Source organism: Chiloscyllium punctatum, chromosome 31 (assembly GCF_047496795.1).
Source record: "Chiloscyllium punctatum isolate Juve2018m chromosome 31, sChiPun1.3, whole genome shotgun sequence".
NCBI classification, from domain to species: Eukaryota; Metazoa; Chordata; class Chondrichthyes; order Orectolobiformes; family Hemiscylliidae; genus Chiloscyllium; species Chiloscyllium punctatum.
The window spans coordinates 8793021-8818489 of NC_092769.1; the positions used below are offsets into that span (position 1 = coordinate 8793021).

Sequence of the window (25469 nt, forward strand, 5' to 3'; positions counted from 1 at the left end):
CAAGGGACCATGTTGACAGTGACTTCAGGTAAGAACTTTGAACTTTCTTAGTGACTTTTTAAAAACTTTCTATTCATGTGACTAATTTCTGAATTAAATGAAACTCAGATTCTGTGCTGAGTTTGGTTTAGTTCGGATTGATTTTGGTTCAGACTGATTATAGACTTCAGTTAAGGCTCAGCAAATAGTTAAAATGGTGATGATAGAGTCAGTTGCTCAGTGTGTCTCTTTTTTTGATCAGATGGGCATTCTGTCTCTTAATCTGTCAGCTATAAATAATGTTTAATGTTAGTGACACCCTGACTGTGAGTTTTATTATCAACAACAAATGCTAAGAATTCAAAGATGTTCAAGATATTACCAAACATGATTAAAATATGCTAAAATATCATTATTCATTTCTTGAATATATGTTCTTACCATGATTATATTATCTCATTTATTTTGTTATTTTTGTTGATGACAAGCAGGTTAGAAACTCATACAATTTTCTTGCGGTGATACATTGCATTAGATTGAGTTTGTTTTACTTGATTCTGTTGAATTGAGTTGATTGGAGTTTGGCTTTGCTTTCGTTGATTCAGTTTGAACTGTGTTAATTGGATTCTGAATTTTGATTTTACTCGGTTTTGTTGAATTGTGTTGATTGGCTTTTGAAATTGTTTTATTTGATTCTGTTGAATTGAATTGGTTGGAATCTGATTATCTTTCATTTCAATCTGTTGTTTTGAGTTGATTGGATTCTGATTTTATTTTCCTTGATTCTGTTGAATTGAGTTGATTGAATTCTTATTCAGTTTGTGAAATTGATCAGCGTTTTCATGCTTTCTGTAATTGGTGTTTTCTTTCTGGTGAGGAGATTGACTCTCTGGATTACTGTTCATTACCAATATTTGTGAAGTTCTTTTGTTTTTCATTAATCATTTCTGCATTTGTTAAACTTATATGACACATTTTTCTCTGCTTGATTGAAAACATTACATCCATTTGTAACTGAAAACCAACTTAAGGAAGAAAGAAGTGTGAGAAATGAAAAAAACGAGTTTTTAATGTATTGACGTTTTTTTTTAAAAAAACTCATTTCTAATTGTAAAATAACTGAATTTTGTTTTGAGTAGCCTCATTCAAAATAAAATTTGGGACTAAAATCTGAAACTGCAGAATTGATCAGATTATGTAATTGAAACTAACTTAAAATTATAATGTGGTAATATTTGTCCATTCAAGTAATTTTGTTTTGACCATGAAGTGATTAATCAATATATGCCTTCAACCGCTCTACTGTGTGCTGCACAGGATTGTCATGATCAAGAAGAGTGTGCAGGTTGGAAATAAATTGAACTGTTGCCAGAAACATTACAGCTTTAAGTTTAAGTCCCCTCACAAACAAGGTTGTTGTTATGACTTGTTATTTCCATCCAATATAATCATTAGTTTGCTGGATTCTGAGCAGCTTTGTTAGATTTCAATTTGTTTTTTTTGTGAGGTTATATCATGTTCTTGGTTCTGTTGAAAATGTTTCCAGAGCCAGTTCTGCTGCAAACACACCATGTTGTGATCTGGTGATCGTTCATCTGTTGAGGAAGGACTGTGCTTGGGTAACATTAAATGTGTTATATTTGGGAAACCGTTTCTGGTTTCGACATTGTTTTGCAATGTTAACATGGTTGGTGACAGTGAACCGCTCCAGGTTCCTCATTCAATGCAATCAGCATGCGAGTTGAAATTTCATAAAGCCTATTATTAAGTGAAAGGCAAATCGCAAAGGTTTTAGAAATGAAGGGAAAACAGATACCTTCGGGTGCCATTTTTACTTAAAAGTAATAATTAAGGATTAATCTAATCCATGCATTCCAATCCAAATTCAGAACTCCACTATCTAGTTCAATCACAAGGTCTGTCTTTAAACAGTTTACATGTCATAGAGAAATATAAATAGCATTTCAAAAGTCTAATGTTCTAATAGTTCTTACTCTTGAGCAAAAATGCCATGACTGTGTTATAATTGATCAAGAAACACCTTTCAATTCCGCTGTACACTACATACATATTTTTCTGACTGGAAAAGATCATTGACAAAGACCATTTGGAAATTCTGCACAATTCTATGAAGAACAGATCAGTTTCACTGCTTTGATCCGTTTCATACGTAACTTGAGTTAATTCATTGTTTTGTCCCTGATTAAACTGGATTTGCAGGATAAAAATAAAACATTAACTGAATTATTTAATCTGTACAGTGCTTTATGTGTTCCCAATCTGTGCATTTTAATTAAATAGTTACATTTTACCAAAAAAATCAACTGAAGAGTCATTCTTTCGGAAACATCTGCTCTCGTGAATTATGTGACCAAGGACAAATTTTCAATTAATTAAAATAATTCACTCATGAAATCGCAGGGCAGCATGGTGTCTCAGTGGTTGGCACTGCTGCCTCACAGCGCCAGGATCCCAAATTTGATTCCACCCTCTGGTGACTGCCTGTGTAGAGTTTGCACATTCTCCCTGTGTCTGTGTGGGTTTCCTTCGGGCGCTCTGGTTGCCTACCACAGTCCAAAAGATGCGCAGGTCAGGTGATTTGTGCAATTTAGCACAGCCATAGTGTTCAGGGATGTCGAGGTTAGAGTGCATTAGTCAGGGATAAATATAAATTATGGGGAATGGGTCTGGTTGGGCTACTTACTGTTCAGAGGGTCAGTGTGGAATTGTTGGGCCAAATGACCTCTTTCCATAAAGTAGGAACTCTATTCTTAAAACCATGGGAGTACTTGCTACAAACGCAGAGAATTCATTTTACATCGATGTGTTCAGACATATGCAGAGTTCACAAATTTGCAGAAGACATGAACTAGAGGATAAAGGAGCACATTGTTTATTCAGACACTGAAAATAGAGTAATATTTATTTTAATTAATATACTTGACCGATTTATTGCAATGTAGCGATCTGAAGGAATCTGCTCACATTTGTTAAGTGTGACAATCGTTTAGATTAGATTTCCTGCAGTATGTATCGGGCCATTTGGCCCAACAAGTCCACACCGACGGTCTGCAGAGTAACCCACCCAGACCCATTCCCCTACCCTATATTTACCCTTGACTAATGCACCTAACACTATGGACAATATAGCATGACCAGTTCACTTGACATGCACATCTTTGGATTGTGGGATGAAATCCACACAGACACAGGGGAGATTGTATAAACTCCACACAGGCAGTCACCCAAGGCTGGAACCGAGCCTGGGTACCTGGATCTGTGAGGCAGCAGTGCCCACATTTACTTAGACATCTGTTAAAGCGGGCAACTCCAGACAGAAGCATGTTTTCAATTCATAGCTTTTTAAACATTTTCGTTCATTAAAAGCAGTAAACAAGAAAATGACCTTGCCCTGATTCCTTCAACAGAAATGCTTTCCACACTGGAATGCAGTATTGACTTTAGCAGTGCATGCAAAATCTCCCCAGTTCAAGGAACGTTTTAAGAATATGTAAAAATAATTTGGAGAATAATCCATTGCCTCCGGATCTGTGCTTTAATTGGCGATATTTCCCACCTCAATCATTTTATTAAATACAATGACTTATTAAGTTTATTAACTCAGTGGTTATTTATGTTCATTGCGAACACATTCTCGTTCACATTAATCCACTGGTTAGTTCCTCTGATGAATGTTCAAGTACAGTGAATATATTTGACGTGAGGAGTTGAGCAATGTATCCTCTAGGATTAAGTCTGTTGTACAGTTTGTTTCAGTGCTATCTCTGACTAACTTGTCAACGGTCCTGACCATTTGTAAATTGTCCAATTCGGATCCCTGAATCTCAGACAGTTCAATTCCATCTCGCGCTTCAAAACCATTTTTATCAGCCAGAAATACAATATTCGATTAGGTGCCTCAGAATTGAGAGCCCTGACCATGTTGTTCCAATCAGAACGAACGTTTCAGGAACACCGTGGGCGGCACGGTGGCACAGTGGTTAGCACTGCTGCCTCACAGCGCCAGAGACCCGGGTTCAATTCCTGCCTCAGGCGACTGACTGTGTGGAGTTTGCACATTCTCCCCGTGTCTGCGTGGGTTTCCTCCGGGTGCTCCGGTTTCCTCCCACACTCCAAAGATGTACAGGTCAGGTGAATTGGCCATGCTAAATTGCCCGTAGTGTTAGGTAAGGGGTAGATATAGATGTAGGGGTATGGGTGGGTTACGCTTCGGCGGGGCGGTGTGGACTTGTTGGGCCAAAGGGCCTGTTTCCACACTGTAAGTAATCTAATCTAATCTAAAAGGGAGACAGCAACAGTTTTGAAATTGGTTGTTGGCAACAAGAGATATTTGATTGAGCGAGGCAGATGGAAATATGCTGTATACTTTCTTTGTGCCTCAGTTATGCAGGACATGTTTCGTGGCACAATGTTGAATCAGAATGTTTTTGCATGTTATTATTTGAAAACCTATTATCAACTTTTAATGTCACTGGCAACGGTCATATTACACTTCAAAACATTTTAATCTTTTTCAGACTAAGTAGACCGTCTGGTGCAGCAACATTCACAGGGGAAAGAGGAAGGGAGTTCGAGGTTGGAATCCAGTGACAGTGATTTGATGGCAATGCAATTCCTAGTTTTATTCCTCTGTAGTTCCTATAGAGTTTGAACAATTCGGATCTGCTATCAAAGTATTCTTGGATAAATGTTGAAATGTTACTTTCATTGTACAAACATTCTGGAACAATTCCTGGTTGTTGGAAGGTGTTAATAACTAACATGGTTTATGTACTGTCAAAACAGATGGGCTGTGTTCTCTGTGATAGTGTCGAGCTCATTGTGTTCAGGTCTGTTGTGATGTTGTAGTAGTGTTCCTGATTCTGTGCCAGGTGGCCTGTGTTCACTTCCAACCTGTTAGAGAGGTATGTAACACCATCTCTTATCAGTTTACTTCAGTGCAAGAAAGCAGATTGAGATGTTTGGGTGTTTGTTGGAATTCCACTCACAGAGGCCAGTGAAATCTATTCAATCGCTGTCCTGACTTGTGTGTCTTAGATATTAAACAGAATTTTGGCAGTTAGCAGCTTTTTCCAGATCAATATTTGTCCACAAGCGTTTGGACTTCGCTAGATGGTGTTAATGGAGTAAGTGCTCACCTTTATATTAAACCAGTGCTGTAGCTGAATTTGATTGTTCAGTACGGTGGGAGTTCCGCTGAACCCAACACTTGCAGCAGATGGAAATAGCTTTTCAGTTGGTCTTCAATTGCTATCTCCGACCATCCAGTACCTTTGCTAAGAATCCTTCTTCCAACAGGAGTCAAGCCAACGTAATCACTGTTTATCTCAACAGGTGTGAGCTCTTGTGCCAAAAACATGAAAACAATTTGGTGAAGAGGGGGTCTCTGGATGTTAAAGGTTAACCTTGCCTTCTCTCCACAGGAGCTGCTAGACCTGCTGAGTTTCTTCAGAAATTTCTGTCTTTTATTTTGGTTTTCTAGCATTTAAAGTTTGTTGTTTCATTGAAAAAAAGTTCTGTTTGATTAAACACGTTCTTCAGAGAAAAGATGCATTTGAACAAATTGCGAATGTTCAGAGATATTAAATATCAGAGAATCATTGAATTTGAGCGCCCTGATCTCGAGCTGGAGTTTCACAAGAAACTATTATGAAGTAACAACCCACTCCAGAGTGCAGTGGCTGCTGTAATTGGGTGAAAGTTATTTTGATCACTCAAATAGAGAATGTCAATGATCTCGTTCCAAATAATCAACAGAATTTTTTTAAAGCATGTGTGAAACAATTAATTTGTTCAAATATTTTAATAAAAAGTGTTCACCGCCAGTGCTAGCTTAACGAATGACACAATGATAGGAAGGTAGGAGCAAGAGGAGGGCACTCAGCCCCTCGAGCTGTTCCACCACTTACTTAGATCATGGAGCATCAGTGAGCTAAATCCGCAGGTCTCCCTTTGGCTAAAATTCTTTAACACCTTTGATTAACAAGCAAAAACTATCCTAGATTTACTGATTCAGTAAACAAAGGGAGACACCATTTTTGAAAGACATTCCTGTGAGTACTGTGAAACAATGAGGCTGGAATTAATTGCTCATGAAAGTAAACTTTAAATCTCTGACTATTTCCAATTGAAACATCCCAATCATCATATTTCATAAATTTAACACTATACTTCCCTGGAATAAAGAAATATAATGTGTGATTGCCTTGCTAAAAATGAGGGATGCTTGATTCCTATTATATGATTAAGAAATAGCTCTGTTCCTTCAGTGAAAACACAGTCAAATCACACAAAAGGAAACCATGTCATCTTGTGTAGACACACAAGTGCCTCAAATAATTTACAATTTTTCCAGTGGTTGTTTGAATCTCTAGACCGGTGTGGAAGTGTCAGACTTTTTATATTGCCTTGAGAAACCAGTTGTCATCAGTCTATTTGAATTGCTGAAGTTGGTGTGGTATTAGCACATTCACAGCGCTGGTAGGAAGTGAGTCCCATGGCTGTGATTGAGGAAGAGGAAACGGGCAGGGAAATAGTTGTGAGTCAAGTTGAAGTCTGATTTGGAGGAAAGCTTTCAGGAGAAGTATTTACATACATGTGCTCCCTTATCCTCAAGGGTCACAGTTTTGGAATATGCTGCCGAAGGGACATGACAGCATGCAAAATGGAAGCTGAAGAAGGCACCTTGGCCCCTCGAGAAGGCTATTCCATTCATGCGATCATCATTAATTTTGCTGCTCACCAATTTTCCCAACACTCGATCACATTGAACCTGATTGTTTACTATTCAGCAAAAGAATGGTTAACCTTTGGAATTCTTCACCACAGAAATTGATTGAGGACAAAACATTAAATGATTTCAATAAGGAGATAGTTCCTTCAATCCTTAAAAAAATGCTACAGATATGTAGGAGAAAGGGAAACAGGCTACAATATTGATTGAAAGCCATGAAAACATTGAATGGGACATGGTTTGTCGGTTTGTAAGTTTGCATGTAATGCCAACATTGGTGGTATAATTGGCAGTGAAAGTTATCTAAACGTACAATGAGATCTTTTAGATTAGATTACTTAAAGTGTGGAAACAGTCCCTACATGTCCACACCGCCCCGCCGAAGCTCAACCCACCCATACCCCTACATCTACCCCTTACCTACACTACGGGCAATTTAGGATGGTTAATTCACCTGACCTGCCCATCTTTGGACTGTGGGAAGAAACCGGAGCAAACCCACGCAGACACGGGGAGAACGTGTAAACTCCACACAGTCAGTCGCCTGAGGCGGGAACTGAACCCGGGTCTCTGGCGCTGTGAGGCAGCAGTGCTAACCACTGTGCCACCGTGCCGCCCACGGGCCAATGGGCTGAGGAGTGGCAGAAGGAGTTTAATTTAAATGAATACGACGTGGTGCATTTTGAGAAGATAAATCAGGTCACAACTTACAGAGTTAATGGTTCGACTTTGGATAGTGATGTTGAACACTGAGGAACCTGAGGGTTCAGACTCATAGATTCTTGAAAGCGTTGTCTCAAGTACCTAGTGTGTCGAAAGTGTTTTGCACATGTACGTTCATTGGTCAGAGCACTGAGTGCAGGAGTGAGGGCTTCATGTTGTAACTGTCCAAAACATTGGAATGAACTGCCAGAGGAAGTGGTAAATGCAGAGATAGGTCGAACATTTAGAAGATATTTGAACAGCTACAGGAACAGGATAGGTCTGGATGGATATGGGTCAAAGGCAGGCAAGTTGAATTAGTTTAATTTGGGAACTCTGGTCAGCATGGATGAGCTGGACGAAAGGAACTGTTTCTGTGCTGTACGACTTTATGACTCACTGACTTTATATTGGAATAGGCTCAAAGTTGGAAGGTGGTGAGCAAGTGAGGGGCTAGATTGGGTATGTGGGAGAATTTGGGCTGGCAGGCTGTGAGGTGTTCGCTGGCTGCTGGGTAAGCTTGCATGCACTCTGTCTGGCAAGGTGGCATCAAGGTAAATGGTAATGGTCACAGGATAATTTGTTCAAATTGTGCTTGGTAGATGAGGGGTAGTTTGAGCTGAAATGCAGGAGGTCTGTCTTTGCCAGACAGGTTTATAGAGAGGTGGGCAGGATGCCAGGCTGGTTAGTGTAGCGGTGGGCAGAGTGCCAGGATGTTTCAGGGTGGAAGGTCACTGTAATGAAGTGACAGGTGGACGTGTTGTCAAAATGCAAAGCTCGGAGTCTGGCAAAATGGTAGGTTGTAAAGCACAGATGTGAAAGGAGTGAGGATGTAATGTGCACAGGTTGACTTGGGTAAGATGTAAGGTCAGTGATCAAGGGCTGAGGTCATGTCTTGGGTAGTGGGCTTTTGTCAGAGGTTGTGAAAATGATGGTGCCATGTCCAGTCAGGGCCAGATTCACCATGGGCCAGGTGCAGGGCGGCAGGAGTGTAAATGAGTGAAAGGAATTGAGATCATATGTCCATCTGGAATATAGAATATAGAACATTACAGTGCAGTACAGGCCCTTCAGCCCTCGATGTTGCGCTGACCAATCTGAAGCCGATCTGTCCTACACTATTCCATTTTCATCCATATATTTATCCAATGACCTTTTAAATGCCCTTAAAGTTGGCGAGTGTACTATTGTTGCAGGCAGTGCGCTCCATGCCCCTACTCCTCTCTGAGTAAAGAAACGACCTCTGACATCTATCATCTATGTCCTCTCCTGCTAGCCATCACTATTCATGGAAAAAGACTTTCACTGTCCACCCTCTGTTTATCTTTTATGTCTCAATTAAGTCACCTCTCAACCTTCTTCTCTCAAACAAAAACAGCCTCAAGACCCTCATCCTTTCCTCATTAAACCTTCCCTCCATCCCAAACAACATCCTGGTAAACCTCCTCTGATCTCTTCCAAAGCTTCCACATTCTCTCTATAATGTGGTGACCAGAACAGTACACAATACTCCCAAGTACGGCCGCACCAGAGTTTTGTACAGCTGCAGCCGAACCTCGTGGTTCTGAAACTCAGTCCCTCTATTGATGAAAGCCAACAGAAAGTATGCCTTCTAAATAACTCTTATCAAACTGGCTGGCAACTTTTAGGGATCTATGTACATGGACACCGAGATCTCTCTTCTCAGCTATACTACCAATATGGATTGCCTTGGATGTGTTTTGTGTGATAGGGGTTGTGTGTTCCGGGCATGAATGGGTAGGGTTTGTCAATGTGAGTGGACATTTAGGTCCAGACAGAGTAAGTGCAGTGGTTAGTCTGAAAGATGAGGTTTGGTGGTGAACTGCGTGTCAATTTGATAGTTATTAAAGTTAAAGATTACCAGTTCATTTCTCAAATCATATTTACGTAAATACTCAGCTGTAACACTCCAAAGTCTCTGAACCTTAATGGTCCTCCATTTTTCAGAGGCCTCCAGAATTCAGATAATTGTAAATTAGATGTTTCAACTTCCAGACAATTGGCAGGAGTTCAGCTGTGACAGCCCTCCTCCCAGTCCCAGTGCTCAGCTCCTGCCTGTGCTGCTGCTGCAGTGACCTTCCTCCCAGAGAGAACATTCTGCCTTGCATTGATAAGTGAGGAAGGCTCACTGGACCTGATTTCCAAGTATGGGGACAGCAAACACGAGGGGACACAACTTTAAAGTGAGGGGAGATAGGTATAAGACAGATGTCAGAGGTAGTTTCTTTACTCATTGAGTAGTAAGGGAATGGAATGCTTTGCCTGCAACGGTAGTAGATTCGCCAAGATTAAGTCATCATTGGACAGGCTTGGATGCTGCCTGAACTGCTGTGCTCTTCCAGCACCACTAATCCAGAATCGGATTTCCAGCATCTGTAGTCATTGTTTTTACCTCGGCATATAGACGTAGGTGGGATGGGCTTCAGATTAGTATGACAGGGTGGCGAAACATCGAGGGCCGGAGGGCCTGTATTGCACTGTAATGTTCTATGTGCTATGATTCACTCTGATTTCTCTCCGGGGGTACTGCCAGCGGTTGGGTATTTCCAGCAGCACGGTACCTAGTGGGACAGCACGCTGGTTCCGTGGTTCGCGCTGCTGCCTCACAGTGCTAGGGAATCGGGTTCCATTCCAGCCTCGGTGACTGTCTGTATGGAGTTGGCACTTTCTCCCCATGTCTGTGTGCGTTTCCTCCCACAGTCCAAAGATGTGCAAGCTGGGGGAATTGAAAATGTTGTGTTCAGTGATTGGGAGGTTAGGTGCATTAGTCAGGGTTAACTGTAGCATAATAGGGGAGGGGAATAGGTCTGGATCGGTTACTTTTCAGAGGGTGGGTGTGGACTTGTTGGGCCAAATGGCCTGTTTTCATACACTGTAGAATTTTGATGAATCTGCATTTCCTTGGTTTGTATTTTGTGAAACTTCTTTGCTCTTCACAGCAATCCAGTGAAAGTATCAGTTGGTGAGATCTTCAAAGTTACTGGGGTGGGATCAGGATGTTCTTCTTCCTAAATTATATGGCAATGGTCAAGGTCGAGGGCATGTTTCTAAAGAAGGAACCAATGATCATGATCAGCAACTGGTAGGAAACAAAAATAAACTCCAGTTATGCTGTAGACTCAGTGGGAGCATACTGGCAAACGTTTACAGCTGAGGATACATTTGAGTAACTGGTACGGTCAAATGAACAGAAACTAACTTGCTCAATTGGTCATTCTATTGTAGAGACACCATCTCCCCCCACGCTTTATGGCCTGGTCTCCTCCTGTCAGGAGCATGACACCGGTTCTGCGACCTTTGGTTGTTTGGCGATGGACTGTTCCCCTGACGTCACCAAAGTAACCTGGAAGAAAGGTGGGGAGTTAATCACGACTGGATTTAAGACTTACCCATCAGTGAGAAACAAGAAGGGAACCTACACCCTGAGCAGCCAGTTAACCCTGCCCGAGTCAGTGGCAGATTGCCCCAGCAAAATCTACTGTGAGGTTCAACACAGCGGGTCACACAAGAGCAAAGAAATGCCATGTTCAGGTATGTGTTGTGGGAACTGAGATAAACAGAGCATCTGAGATTAATATGAAGAAGGCATTATTTATAACCGTTTTCACAGAATCACATTATACAGCACAGGAACAAGGCCCTTTGATCCATCCAGTTCACGCCTATCAATAACAGCCACCTAACTATTCCATCTCATGTGCCAGCAGCTGATCCATTGCCTTGTGTGACTTGCCCTTGCAAGGATGCATCACAATACTTCATACTTATTATGAGGGGCTCAGTCTCTACATGACTTTTCGGTGCTGAGCTCCAGGCTAACACCACCCTCTGTTTGATTTTGTTTTCCCCTGAGATCTACTTGGAAGCTCCTGGCCTACCTTCTCTCTCCATCAAGGGGAAAGGTTTCATCCAGTTTACCCTGTATATGCCTAAAATAATTGTAGACATCATGATAATCTTCTCCCTAATTCTCCTCTGCCCCAAGGAAACGCCTGTCTATCTAAACTAGTTTCATAACTAAAACCCTCCAACCCAGGCAAGATCCTGGCAAATCTCATCAATACTGCCTTCAGTGTAATCACATTCCTTCGATAACATTCATACAACGCTTCAGTATGGCCTAACCAGTGTTCTATTAAGTTCCAGTATCATCTCCCTACTCTTCATTGTCAATGTCTCTGCTCATAAAAGAAAATATCCTCTCACCTTCTTAGCCTCTTTATCCAGACGACACAGTACTATAGGGGATCGGTGGGTACATGCACCAAAGATCCTCAGGCCTTTCCAGGGTTCCACCATTCAAAACGTCATACCTCACAGATTCTTCTGCCGAATTACATCACCTTACATTTATGCAGAATAATTTCCATTTGCAACTTCTCTTCACATCCAACCAACCCTTTTATATCCTCCTGCAATCTAAAGCCATTATGCTCATGACTTACCAACATGACAGTTTTCATTTCATCTGTGAATTCACTGGTTAATCCTCCTAAATTTGAGTCTTAATCATTAGTATGTAAGAGAAATAACAAGGAAATCAAACCAATCCCTACAGAGCACCAGGAGACATAGATTTCCAGTCACGCAGACACCCGATGACTATTATCCCCTGCTCCCACCACTCAGCCAGTTCTCGATCCAATCTGTCAAATTAACTCCGATCCCATTGGCTCTGATTATTTCTATCATCTGGACATCGAGTTATCTCTCTGAAAACTACGATCAAATTCTTACACATGACTTCCTCTCAATAAAACCGTGATGAAAATTGTTGATTTATCTTCCAAATGAAGACTAACTTCACTTCACAATAGTTTCCCTACCACTGAGATGAGCTTGACAGATCTGTGTTTTCATTATTTATACCTTCCTTCGTCCTGCATGACAGTGCAACGTTGGCTGATCTACACTCACTTGGCACAAGTGCTGTGGCCAGACAGGAATTCTAAATTATTGTCAGCGACCCAACTGTTTCATCCTTTGCATCACTCAACAGCTCGGTAGACTTTTCATCTGCCCTGGAAATATAACCACTTTTCATTCAGCAAGACAACACAGAACATCACGTCATGTGTCCTAATTTCTGAAAACTACATCACAACACCCCTCCATGTTTTCTGTCCCCACATTGTCCCTCTTACTAGTGAACACTGACAGAACACGTTCGTTTTGACCACAACCTCATCCTTCGGTTCCACTCCAATAATACACTTAATGAGCATTACTGTTTCCCGAATAATTATTTTATTTTGAATGAGCGTGTAACTTTTAAAAATATTTTCCTTTATTTTGACTGCTATTATTTTCTCATGGTCTCTTTTGCTCTTCTAATTCCTCTGTCTTTCAAACTCCCCCTTGCACATTCTGTACTCCATACTAATTCCGATTGTTTTGAGATTTCAGTTTAGACCGGAAGCCTCCCTTGTTTCTCTTTATCTCCCCCTCCATGCCCTTTGGTGTCCAGAGCCCACTGCATTCTTGGTCCCACTCAGTGGCTTCCTGGGAAATGTCTTCCCTGTGATTTTCTTATCTCTCTCTTAAATGTGTGACACTGCTCTGACTCAGATTTACCAATAAGTGTCAGCTTCCAGTCCACTCTGGTCAAGTCATTACCTGATCTTACTAAAATTGTCCTTCCCTTTTTCAGAACTTTGGGCCAATTTCTATTCCTTTGCAGTACAATCTGAAATCCAACTGATTTACGATCACTGTCTGCAAAGTGCTCCACCATTGAGGTTTTACCCACAGGGTCGACTTCATTCCCTAAAGTTAAGTCGAGGTTCACCCCTCTCTTGCAAGGTCTGGATTAAAATTCTCAGTATTAAACACATACTTTGTTAAAATATTCTCCTGGGGGCATTTTCAGAATTCTGCTCCCTCTAAATTTTTGACAAAATGATATCCAAGCCTATGCTGAGGAAGTTAAAAACCTCTTTTCTCATTCCCCTATTTAATTTACATTTCTCTGAAATTTGTCCATGTATGTTCACTTGCTCTTTTGGACCTATTGTAAGGTCTATCGTGCTCTCCCAGTAGTTATGTTTGCTGTATTTTGGTTTTGAAGTACTGTCCATTTGCCTTTGTTCGAGGAGGTATCCATGGTTTCATTTCTCTTTAAAGCCTAAAATACTCTTGTCAGAATTGCGACAGAAGCAACATTCTGCACTGTACACCCCCAGCCCTCATCCTTTTCCATCTTTCCCTGTCTCGCCTGAAGGCACTAAATCCTGGAATGTTGAATAGCCACTCCTGCCTGGCTCTCAATATGTCTCTGTGATAGCATCCGCATCATTTCCTCATTTATGCCAGTAATTTGTCTGCCTTGTTCATCAGACTCTGTCATTAAAACGAATACCATCCAACATTGCTATCTCCCTTTTGATGTTACCGGCCTATAGTTTCTATGCCTCCTTGACTCCCTTGCTGTGTCCTATAATTTTAGCTTTTCACATTGTCCTGCTGATCTTTCTGTGTGGATCCCAACTTCTCCAGCACTCTGCACAATTATGATTCTTGTATCCATTAACCACAAGAAACCTTGATATATGAGAACTGATTGTATTTGTTCTGAAATTCATCAGATAATTTATGCGATGTGTTTCCTAATGATCTAGATATTCTCCCACCAACTCTTCTCCTAACTGTGAGCTCCAGTGAAGAAATCGCAAGCAGCAAGTTTGCAACCGTCGTCTGTTCAATCATCGATTTCCATCCGAAGTCAATCTCCGTGAGTTGGTTGAAAAATGGCCGACCCTTGGATTCTGGCTTCTTCACATCTCCCGTGTGTGAGGCAAACGGGAACTTCTCGGTGATGAGTCGGCTGATGGTCCCTTATGGTGAATGGTTCAACAGCGCAGTCTATACCTGCCAGGTCAATCATGGAGAGAACATTCAAAGTCAAAACATCACCGCACTCCAGGGTTAGAGACACACACTGAGAGAGCTACAAATACTTCTAAACTCTGATGTGAATCAAACACGCTCATTTATCAAGCGTAGTAAACAGTAAGGTACAGCTTCTCGTTTCCCAACATGCAACATATCGCATTTTAGTTTGAGTGTGACATTAGCATCGCTCATGACTCAACATTTTGGCAAGTCAGAAAAGCATGTTTCCTCTCTGTTGAAGATAGATATATAGACAGTGAGCTTTGTTAAATAGTTTATTGCCTGACCATGCTGGGAGAGGCGTTCAGAGGGCCCCTTCAAGGATAAGTTTGGGGGTGGAGGGGGGATATTGGAGAGATATCTGATTGAAACAAAGAAAATACTGAGAGACTGAGGTCGAGTGAACGTGGAATAGATGTTTTGACTCGTCGGCCAGACTAGGACCCAAGGGCACAGTCTCAGGGTCAAAGGGGCACCGTTTAGAACTGAGATGTGGGGAGAAATGTCTTCAGCCAGAGGGTGATGAGGCTGTGGAACTTGTTGCTGCAGAGGGCTGTGGAGGCCAGGCCATTGTGTGTATTCAAGCCGAGATAGATTGGCTCTTGTTTAGAGAAGACAGTAAAATGGCTGTAGCCCGAAACGTCGATGTTCCTGCTCGTCGGATGCTGCCTGACCTGCTGTGCTTTTCCAGCATCATTCTGATCTAAACTCTGGGTTGGCCGTACAGCCTTATTCTGATCCTCTATCTTATGATGTTGTGGTCTCAAAATGACGTGGTTAAAATATGCAGTGACCCTTACTTGAAAATAAATCAAAATGCGTTCAGTGCATCATCCCCTGCTCAGGAATGACCTGTTGGCCTTGGACATTTTATGACATCGATTTTTATCTGGTACTGAGCTCTTTAACTTCATTTATGGGATCAGACTCCAGACCAAGTGGGTATCACATCAACTGGGAAAAACGTGATCTCAATGAGCTTCTTTAAGATGGTCTCTGTAATTAGTGGATGAGGCAGGAGAATAAATTCTGGTAAGAACGGTCCAATAGGGATGAATGAACTAGGAACTCGAGACAGGCTGATTTAGCCTGGTTTGGGGTAGCGATGTTTACACAGTGAGTAGTGGATGTCTATAAAATTAGTGCACATTTCCATCGCGTTTGTAGATTAATTTAAGACGCTTTTGTTTGTTTTTTTCTCCCCTGCTCTATGAAGAAATTAAAAAACGCACCTTAGTAAATAAAGTGAAAGTACAGACCAGTTACGAACAAACTGAATGGAGGGAAAGACTTAAGGAGATGGGTGTCCTTCTCGATATCCAATGCTGTACTCAATGTCTTGTTTTCTGATCTACTCCAAACACAGCTCACGAGGAACAATGACATAAATTAGAGAATGACATCACACCAATAACGCAAAGTATTTTTGATCACGTTAAATATAATGAACAGAATTTCCATGGCTGTTCACCGCTCCTGTAACACTTTAGAACTCTGCAAAGAGAATAATTATTATTTATTATAATTTGTCTAAAATGTAGGATGTGATTTGGCAGTCAGCATGACCAGCAGCATTTGCAACAAAGGGTTATGAATATGGAAATGAACTCATTATATTGAGATTAATCTTGTCACAAGTATCAATAGATGGTGTTAAGTGAGAGACAGACTCTGAAAGAAAGGTAATTCCATGGGTTACATGATGGTATCTTCGATTATTTTATTTTTTTTCAGGTTTCACTTGTTACAAAGCCAGTGTTCTTTAGGAGTAATTACACAGGGTATGTTATAGGTAATCACAAATGCTTTCACAAATCAAAATACATCAACAACATGAAGCATCGTTTCAGCAATAGTTGGAGTTGCCATTTTGAAGGTGGTGTCTTCACCCTGTGAAGAAGTAATCTGAAGATTGGCTGTTTTTATCATAAAGGGGCATTTTTCATTGACTTTGATTTTTCTTTCATAGAAGATACCGAGTGCCACCATAACACCGTTAAAATCCTCCCACCGCCAGTAGAACAAGTCTTACTGGAGGCGACGGTGACGTTAACCTGCGTTGTGTCCAATTTTCCTTCTGGAGTCAACGTGACCTGGAAACAAGAAAAGAAGCCTCTGAAAACAGAGATTGCTGACCAGCCTGGACAGAATCCCGACAGCGTGATCAGCAAATTAGACATTTCTACTGAAGCCTGGCTGAGTGGCGTTACTTTTGAATGTGTGGTGTACCATCAGAATCTACCGACTCCGCGGAGAGACTCCATCCACAAGGAGAAAGGTGAGCGGTGAGATTAAAACACAAAGGATCCCATGTGTAATCCAGATGCAGTTACATCAATGTCAGGGTTTGATTGGTATGAACAAACACCATTGGGAGTATTAATGGTGCATCTGAAGGCAGGATAGCTGGGTAGCTGATTAAGATAAAGATTGACCAAAGGATATTGTATTCTGATTCAGTCAGATAAAGTGGGAAGAAGCCTGGGTTGTGACGTCACCATCAGCAATGACAGTTGGACAGAATGTCCTTGTTGTGGGCTGGAAACATGGAGGCAACTTTCACATTAAACTCGACTTTTTTTACTGAACAGAATGTGTACCATTCTGCTCCTTTAGTAAACGGAAGTGAATAAATCCCAAATTAAACATGGCATAGTTTAATATTTAGTGAAATTGTGATCTTGGTTCAGGATTCTTTGGTTGATTTATATTTGTCTCACATATTCTGCAGTGATTAATCCGCTGAAGCCATCAGTGTCGGTCCTCCTGCCCCTAACAGAAGAAATCTCCGCTCAGAGGTTTCTCTCCCTCACCTGTTTAGTGAGAGGTTTCTCCCCCCGAGAGATCTTCGTCAAGTGGACAAACAATGACAAGCCGGTGAATCCCAGTAACTACAAGAACACTGAGGTGATGGCGGAGAGTGACAACATCTCCTTCTTCATGTACAGCCTGTTATCCATTACAGCGGAGGAGTGGGCCAGCGGTGCTTCTTACTCCTGTGTGGTGGGACATGAAGCGATTCCACTGAAGATCATCAACAGAACAGTCGATAAATCCAGCGGTAAACCAAGTTTTGTAAACATTTCGCTTGCACTGATGGACACTTAATTCATGTCAATAAAAATTTCAAAGTTGAATTTAATAATTCAATAGAAGTAATTGAAGAGTTTTTTTTTTCCTCCAGTTGTGAGTTAAATACTGAATTAATTGTTTCCCACCCTGACTTCCATTCCATCTGTGTCGTTAAAGTGGATTATTAACAGGTCTAGGACGAGTGTCTTGTGCAGTTAATGTTCTCTGCTCAGATACACACTGGGTCAGAGACAGAGTAAAGCTCACTCATTGCTGGATTCCGCCAAATACCTTATCCATCCTAAATCCCTCTGTGACAAAATCTGACAATGCCCATTTTATGTCAAGGGTAGAGCACGAGTTATGAACTTGGTGTTCTTGATTCCCCCGACTGGACACTCTTACAAAATTCATGTCAGTTTTAAACTGCCACATTGCACCAATTGGAAATGTAAATTTAAGACACTTTAAAATTAAATTTGATTGGAACATACCAATCGTAAATAGTGCAGAAGAGTTTGAATGTAACCTTTGTTTCTGGGGAATTGCCAGGGATCTTGCACCAGTTCATGAGTTGACAGAATGTATCTTCACTTTCACACCAAAGAGAATCAACAGATAAGTTGTCGTGAAGCAGAGGGGAGGAGAACCATGAATGGTCTGTCCTCTTGCTCCCTGTGAAGAGTTTTCATGGAAGATGTCCTCTGTAATGTAACCCAGTTACGAACAGGAACAGTCAGCTTCTTGCTTACTGTCCAAAGATTTAACATTTCCATGCAAAATAATACCTTTGAAGCATGTTGGACATGCTTGGCTCTGTTAACAAATGATTAACATTGATTCCCATAATCCAAAACTGGTGTTTGCATCGTCCCGGTTTGTATTCCATAGGTTTGTCTCAGTTTTCTGGAGCACATGGGGTCAATTCTGGTATTCGAATACCTGATATCATTTTGTTTCACATACAGAACACAAGTGGACATTTTCTAATAAACATATTCAGAAATGTTATCTCTGGGGCAGTGGGGATTTGAACTCAAGACTTTTCTCTCAGAGACAGAAATTCTATCACTGCAACAGAAGTGTTGCTCATAAAACAATTATCTCTCCATGACGATGGGAAATGTTTCCTACAACACCAAGGTCAGATCTAATTATGGGCAATCCATTAAAATTCGAACAATAAATTAGAATAATAAAAATTGCAGTCTGGTATAAGAACAGATACAAAGAGATGATCACAAATACACTCGTAATGACACATATACGAGCTCTCACCTAAAGACACGCATTTATGTGCACACTCAAATGTGCATATAGATAAGATGTCACACATGCATACTCACACAGAGCCACAGATGCAAGTGGCACTTGAACACTCTCTAAGCTCATACAAAAACTCACATACACTGAATGAAAATCATTTGCACAAATGAACAGGGGTACTCACACATAACCATGAGAAACAAAGACACACGGTAACACACAAATACATTTACATTCATACAGCACAATGCGTACAGACATACACGCATGAACACAGATTCAAATTCTGAAAAATGTCCTCCCACTTGTCAACTCACACAGGCATGTAAGTGCACAGAGATAAATATTAATATCATAATTTTCCCATTTTCAGAATCACAAACATACAATGACAGAGGCAGCTTAATTAGTTATTTTTAAACCACATTGATCAGCATGGATACAATATCACACGTACACACAAATTCAGAGTCTCACATGCAGACACACAAGTGCATAGATCAACAAATAGAGGGGTGTTTATTAAATAAGGATAATGGGCACAAGCATCAGCAAGCATCCACAAACAATAACACAAACAAGCTTCTCAGGAGATGGTTTGGGAAAGATTGTCACACAGCAAACATCATCATATAAATATAAACATCCATAAAAATATATCATTGCATGCTAACATTTATTAAGCATAAACATGAAAATAACCTAATGTAGGTAGGATCTATCTAAAAGCACACATTTTAGATAGCACTAATGAAAAGTGAACACTCACAAAGAAATTACAAGATAAGCATAGGGGCAGCAACGAGGTGGCATATTAGCGTGATGATGCTTACACAATGTGAAAAGACCAAAATTTAGGTACACAAACACATGAGCACACCAGCAGTAAAGGAACAGGAATTTGTTTATTCACGCACAAACTCCAACATGGGCAAGAGTGAAGTAAGAGACTCTCATAACCACATACACAAACATTAAAGGAAAACCAAACACACCAAGCAGTAGATCAAATAAATTAAGGGACACATGTACAAACACTTATTCCTAAATGTACAGATCCTACAAACAAAAATATGAAGCAATGTCCTGACTGTGATGTCACTTATATTCATGATTTGCCAAGCAATTGGTCACCAATACATAAAGATGAGAATCACATTTGAACTTTTATTCAGTGATGGCCACAATTTTCAACTAAAGTGCTGTCACAGCCTATATTTAAAATATAATGATTCAATTAAAATAATCATTAGTTATCAGCATTCCTCAAATAATAATATCCTTAAATAATAGATTAAAAGAAAAATAATTTAAAGCGTTCTGACATGGACAATGAAGAAAGAACATGTGCAGTTAGTATTTGTAATTTCTTGCTGAGAGTCAATGATGCACTAATAGATACAGATAAGAGTCACACTTGAGAAATACCTGACTGCTTTATGAAGATGTAATGGTCTCTAATTACATGACTTGGATGCAGATAGATCGATCTGGATCAATAAACAATCTAAATGCGTTCTCTCGGCTTTATATTCATAGATTCAATAGATCGCACTTGGATTGAAGACTATGATGATGATAACAGCAACATCTGGACAACTGCTTCCACGTTCATCACCTTGTTCTTCCTGAGTATTTTCTACAGCGCTGCCGTCACTCTGGTGAAGGTGAGAATAATCACATCTTTCTCACGCCAAGCAGCCCAATATGTTTTGTGAAATCTCTAAGTGTGCCATTGAATAAACATTAAGTCTGAAAGTCCCTGATCATAAATATCTGCGTCATTGCTTTTTCTCTCTTTTCCAGGTTAAGTGAATGAATTGTGGACCCCCTTGATTTTCCTGATCTGCTTATCAAGGTCTCTGAATTCCCAATCTACAATCTGTCCTGTTGCTGACTCTAACAGTGAGATTACTTCAGTTTAACAGCGTGTTACTGAGACAATTATTGATGGATTTTCCTTTTTACTTTGATATCTTTGAGATAGTTGTGGTTGGAAGAATTTGTAGCTTCCCATTTGTTTGAAGCCCCATTTGTTTTGCTTTTATTAGTTTCTTACTCAGAATGGTTACCTACCCTTTCTGATGAGCCTTTGTACTCCCTTTCTTGTGACTGTTACTGATGTAACCCTTTCTGATGGGCCTTTGTACACCCTTTCTTGTGACTGTTACTGATGTAACCCTTTCTGATGGGCCTTTGTATTCCCTTTCTTGTGACTGTTACTGATGTAACCCTTTCTGATGGGCCTTTGTACTCCCTTTCTTGTGACTGTTACTGATGTCACCCTTTCTGATGAGCCTTAGTACTCCCTTTCTTGTGACTGTTACTGATGTAACCCTTTCTGATGAGCCTTAGTACTCCCTTTCTTGTGACTGTTACTGATGTAACCCTTTCTGATGAGCCTTTGTATTCCCTTTCTTGTGACTGTTACTGATGTACAGAAAACTCCCAGCTCACAGCGCATGTGTTCTCATCTCAATGTGGCATCCAGCCATTATATTCACTTCTGTTAGCTTTTACATCAACTTTTTGGATAAAAATGCTTTCTGAAATGGTTAATAAATCTCGAATGAATATGCACTAACCTTGAGTTTACTTAATTCTTTCTTCAAGACCAGTCAGTAATAATAGATTTTCCCACATCCTACTCCTTTCCCAGCCAAATGCTTTCACTTGTTCTGTTTGGTTGTGTTTCATCCAGTCATTTAGTTTAATGCTGCGCTACCATGCAGCCCAATAATGTAAATACATCTATCACACGATATGCCTGATGGAACACTTCAGAGGCAGAATGATTAGAGAACATTTCCTCTTATGCACAAAGGGTCACGACTTTGGGTCATCTAATGATACAAATGAGGAGCTTTGCTCCACCAGAAGCCTATAAAAGGCAGGCAAAGGAGTTTGAAACTTTACTCTACACTGTCTAAACTAAAAGTACTCCCAATGTGGGGACAGCCTGGGTTAGTAATGCAGAAATCACCACCTAAAGCGCCCAACGAAACATTCATCAGCCAAAAATGTCAACGTTCAGTCAGGTATTCAGACACAACACGTGCACAATCCAAGGGCAGATTCTCAGGACTGGAGTTTTTCTCACACCTAAATCTCATGGAGCACAATTCCTGGGGTCTATTTGACACACCGCATCTGTCAAATCCCAGGGAATGAGACTGAGATCTATCTGAGACAGGGATATTACTGAACAGCAACCCTCATAAATAATAAATCAGAGGTCGATGTTGATCAGGCAGAGCTCATGAGTACTTGAAATATTCAGCCATTGGGATCTATGTGACGCAAGACGGAATTGAGAACCAATCAGAGCAACTGTTCACAGAGTCTGGAAACTATCAGCAGAGGAGAACAGTCCCAACGTCTCAGGGTTGGTGAGGTGTATCATTCCGGGAATAGTGTTGTGAATCAGTCACGCACCCAATCTCATAACTTCGCATCTTTTCAAAAACGTGGCATCGGAAACAAGATGCAACATTCCAGGTGAGACAAGAGACTGTTTTATTTGTGTTTAATATAATTGCTTTGTGTTTGTTCTCTACAGCGTTATTGATGAAGTTGGGTTTATTTGCTCTTCTGTCCACGTGTCATGGTACATTCCCTGATTTGTGCACATACACACGGGGGATCCTCTGCTCCTTCACCCCTTTGGGTTTACTCCTTTACTATTGTATGTTCCTCTGAGTTCATCACAAAACAAAGAAGCACGCCACACCTCCCTGAGACTGAGATCTATCTGACACACCGATATTAATGAATAACAATCCTCAAAAATGATAAATCACAGGTTGATTTCTATCAGGGAAGGCAGAGATGAGAAGTTTTGGAAACCCTGCTGCTTTCCATGTCCTTTCCCACAACCCTCTGTCAAACTTGATGCTCTTAGCTGTTCTTCCAATATCCTAACATTTTACCTTAAATTGCTATTAATATTTTTCTGTAATTTTGCATTATATACCAAAGCACAGGGTGAACCAACAAGGACTCCAAACACTGAACTCTGAGAACGTACACAATAAGGTAACCTACATTCTGAAACGGCAAACCCCCGTTAACAAATAGTTGACAAGTACAAAACAGCGGCTGAGATTAACATGAACTGATCAAAATAAAAGGAAATTCCTCTGGAGGTACAGCGGTGTAGGCAAGACCTGGGCAGACAGAATGGAGATCGGTTTGTAAAAATCTTGTTTATATCCAGAATTTTCCTTCCACACAATGTAACCTTTTATTTCCCATCACCCAAATCATCCATGATATCTTTATTTTCAGCTACGAACCATCACCAGTAAATTGAATAATTTCTGTTCAAAGCCCATCCCACCATCAAAGGTTCGGCAGAAATAGGAAGAGCTAGAAGGAGATTGGAGTCAATTTTTCTTGTGGTGAAATATAAGTGCTGTTCTAACACAAGGTAATTCTGAGGGATGGTCCAGTGAAGCTATGTGGATGGAACTTATAAATAAGAAGGGCATGATTACTTTGATGCAATTGTAATAGACCCCCCAGTAGTCAGAGTGAAATTGAGCAACAAATATGTTGAAAGATCTTATTTATATGTAAAAATAATTGGATTGTAACAATCGCAAATTTTAAACTTCCAAACATAAAGTGGGACAGCCATGGTCTTAAGAGCTTGGATGGTGAGGAATTTGGTAAGTGCTAAAGTCAATTTTCTTCATTAATATGCAGATGTAACTATCACAGAAGGAGCAAACCTGACCTACTCTTGTGATACAACACAGGGCAAGTGACTGAATGGTTAGTAGGGGAGCTTTTTGGGGCCGGGGTCATAATTCGATTAGTTGTAAAATATCTATGGAAAGGATTGGCATTATATATAAGTTAAAGTTCTTAATTGGACTGGAGCAAATTTTGATAGTATGAGACAAAAAAACTTTCAAGGGTTGATTGGAGTAGACTGTTTGCAGCTCAAGGGACGGCCGGCAAGAGTGAAGCTTTCAGAAGTGAGATAACGTGAGTTCAGAGGCGTGATGTTCCTGTTAGTGTGAAGATAAGGCTGGTAAGAGGAGGGAACACTGGAGGAATAAAGATATTGAGGCTCTGGGTCAGATTAAGAATGAATCATATATTAGATATAGATAAATGAGATCAAGTGAATCTCGAAGAGTCCAAGAGGTGCAGGGACATTCTAAAGAGGGAAATGAGGAGGGCAAGAAAGGAAAATGAGATAGCCTTGGGAGATAATGTTCAAGATAATCCAAAGAGATTCGACTCCTACATTAAGAGCAAAGGGGTATATCATAGAGTCATAGAGATTTACAACTTGGAAACAGATCTTTTAGTCTCACTTGCCCATGCTGACCAGATATTCTAAACTAATCTAGTCCCATTTGCCAGTACTTGGCCCATTTCCCTCTAAACCCTTCCTATTCGTATACACACTCAGATGCCTTTTATATGTTGAAATTGCACCAGCCTCCACCGCTTCCTCTGGCAGTTCATTCTATACACACCATCCTCTGCATGAACATGTTACTCCTTAGGTACTTTCAACTTTTTCCCCTCTCACTCTAAACCTATACTCACGAGTATAGGTTTAGGTGAGACTCCACCTGCCTCAGGGAAAAAAACCTTGTCTATTCACCGTATCCATATCTCTGATGATTTTATAAACATTTATAAAGTCACACCTCAGTCTCCAACGCTCCAGAGAAATCAGCCCCAGCCTATTCAGCCTCTCCCTATATAACTCTACATGGCTGTGAATATGTATAAGCCTAGAGGGATGGCTTCATAAATCATGTTACATTTTATATAAATGCTGTTTTTTTAAAATTATCATTTAGCTTAAAATGGAGGATGGGTGCCTTTTCAATTTCATACCAGGAGCACAGAAAGACCTGGGGAAATAAACTGCAACAAAAAAATGGAGAAAAAGTTATTGCACTACGGATAATCTCACGATATCATTCATGTAAAAAATAATTTCCTGTTTTGAACTTGCAGTTAATAGAGTCTATTAATTAGTCCTGTGTTTGTAATAATTTTCATCTATCTGTCATTCTACATTTAGTTGTTATAGTTACCGTGTGGATTACTGCACCTCTCTAAAAATTCAAAACAAAATAAAGTAAAACTGCAAATTAAATATTGTATCTAATTACGATAAGAAATGTTAGCAATTCAATGATGCTAAATTGGAAAGCAATGTTGAAATGTAACCAATTCTGAAGACTACAAGAGGTTGCAAGCGATTGTTAATTAATTTACGGTATGTTCAAATAATTAGCAAATGAAAATCCACACAGATAAACGTAAGGTGTTACATCTTGGTAGGAATAATGTGCAGGTCACTTATTGAAAAATGCACGTCTAAGTGAGGGAGACAAACAAAGAGATTTCAGACAATTACATCAGTCACTAACAATTTCACCACAGGTTCTAAAGGCCATAAAAATGCAAACAAAGCTCTAAGCTTTATCTCGAAAGGGATAGATTTGAAAGTAGGGTCCCTATAAAAATTTGGTTGACTATAATTAAGAGTATTGCCTGCAGTTCCAGTTGACATATTATAGAATGTATGAGAAAGAGTGAAGAGAAGATTTATAAAAATGCTACACAAGTTTCTGGCTGTGCATATCAAAGAAGAATTGTTGTGCTGTTCACTTCTCTCTTGAAAAGAAGGCTGACAGTTCTAAAATTATGAAAGGTTTTGAAGGAGAACGTACAGAGAAAACATTCCACTTTGGGTTAGAACATAACTAGAGGCTGTCAATATAAGGCAGTACTTCAAGAAATCCAAAAG

The 25469-nt window shown here is 40.3% G+C and overlaps 1 pseudogene; it reads left to right on the plus strand.

Moving 5' to 3' along the window:
* The first annotated feature begins 9 nt into the window (after positions 1-9).
* On the plus strand, positions 10-17468 carry LOC140456856 (Ig heavy chain C region-like; annotated as a pseudogene).
* Positions 17469-25469: the final 8001 nt, after the last annotated feature.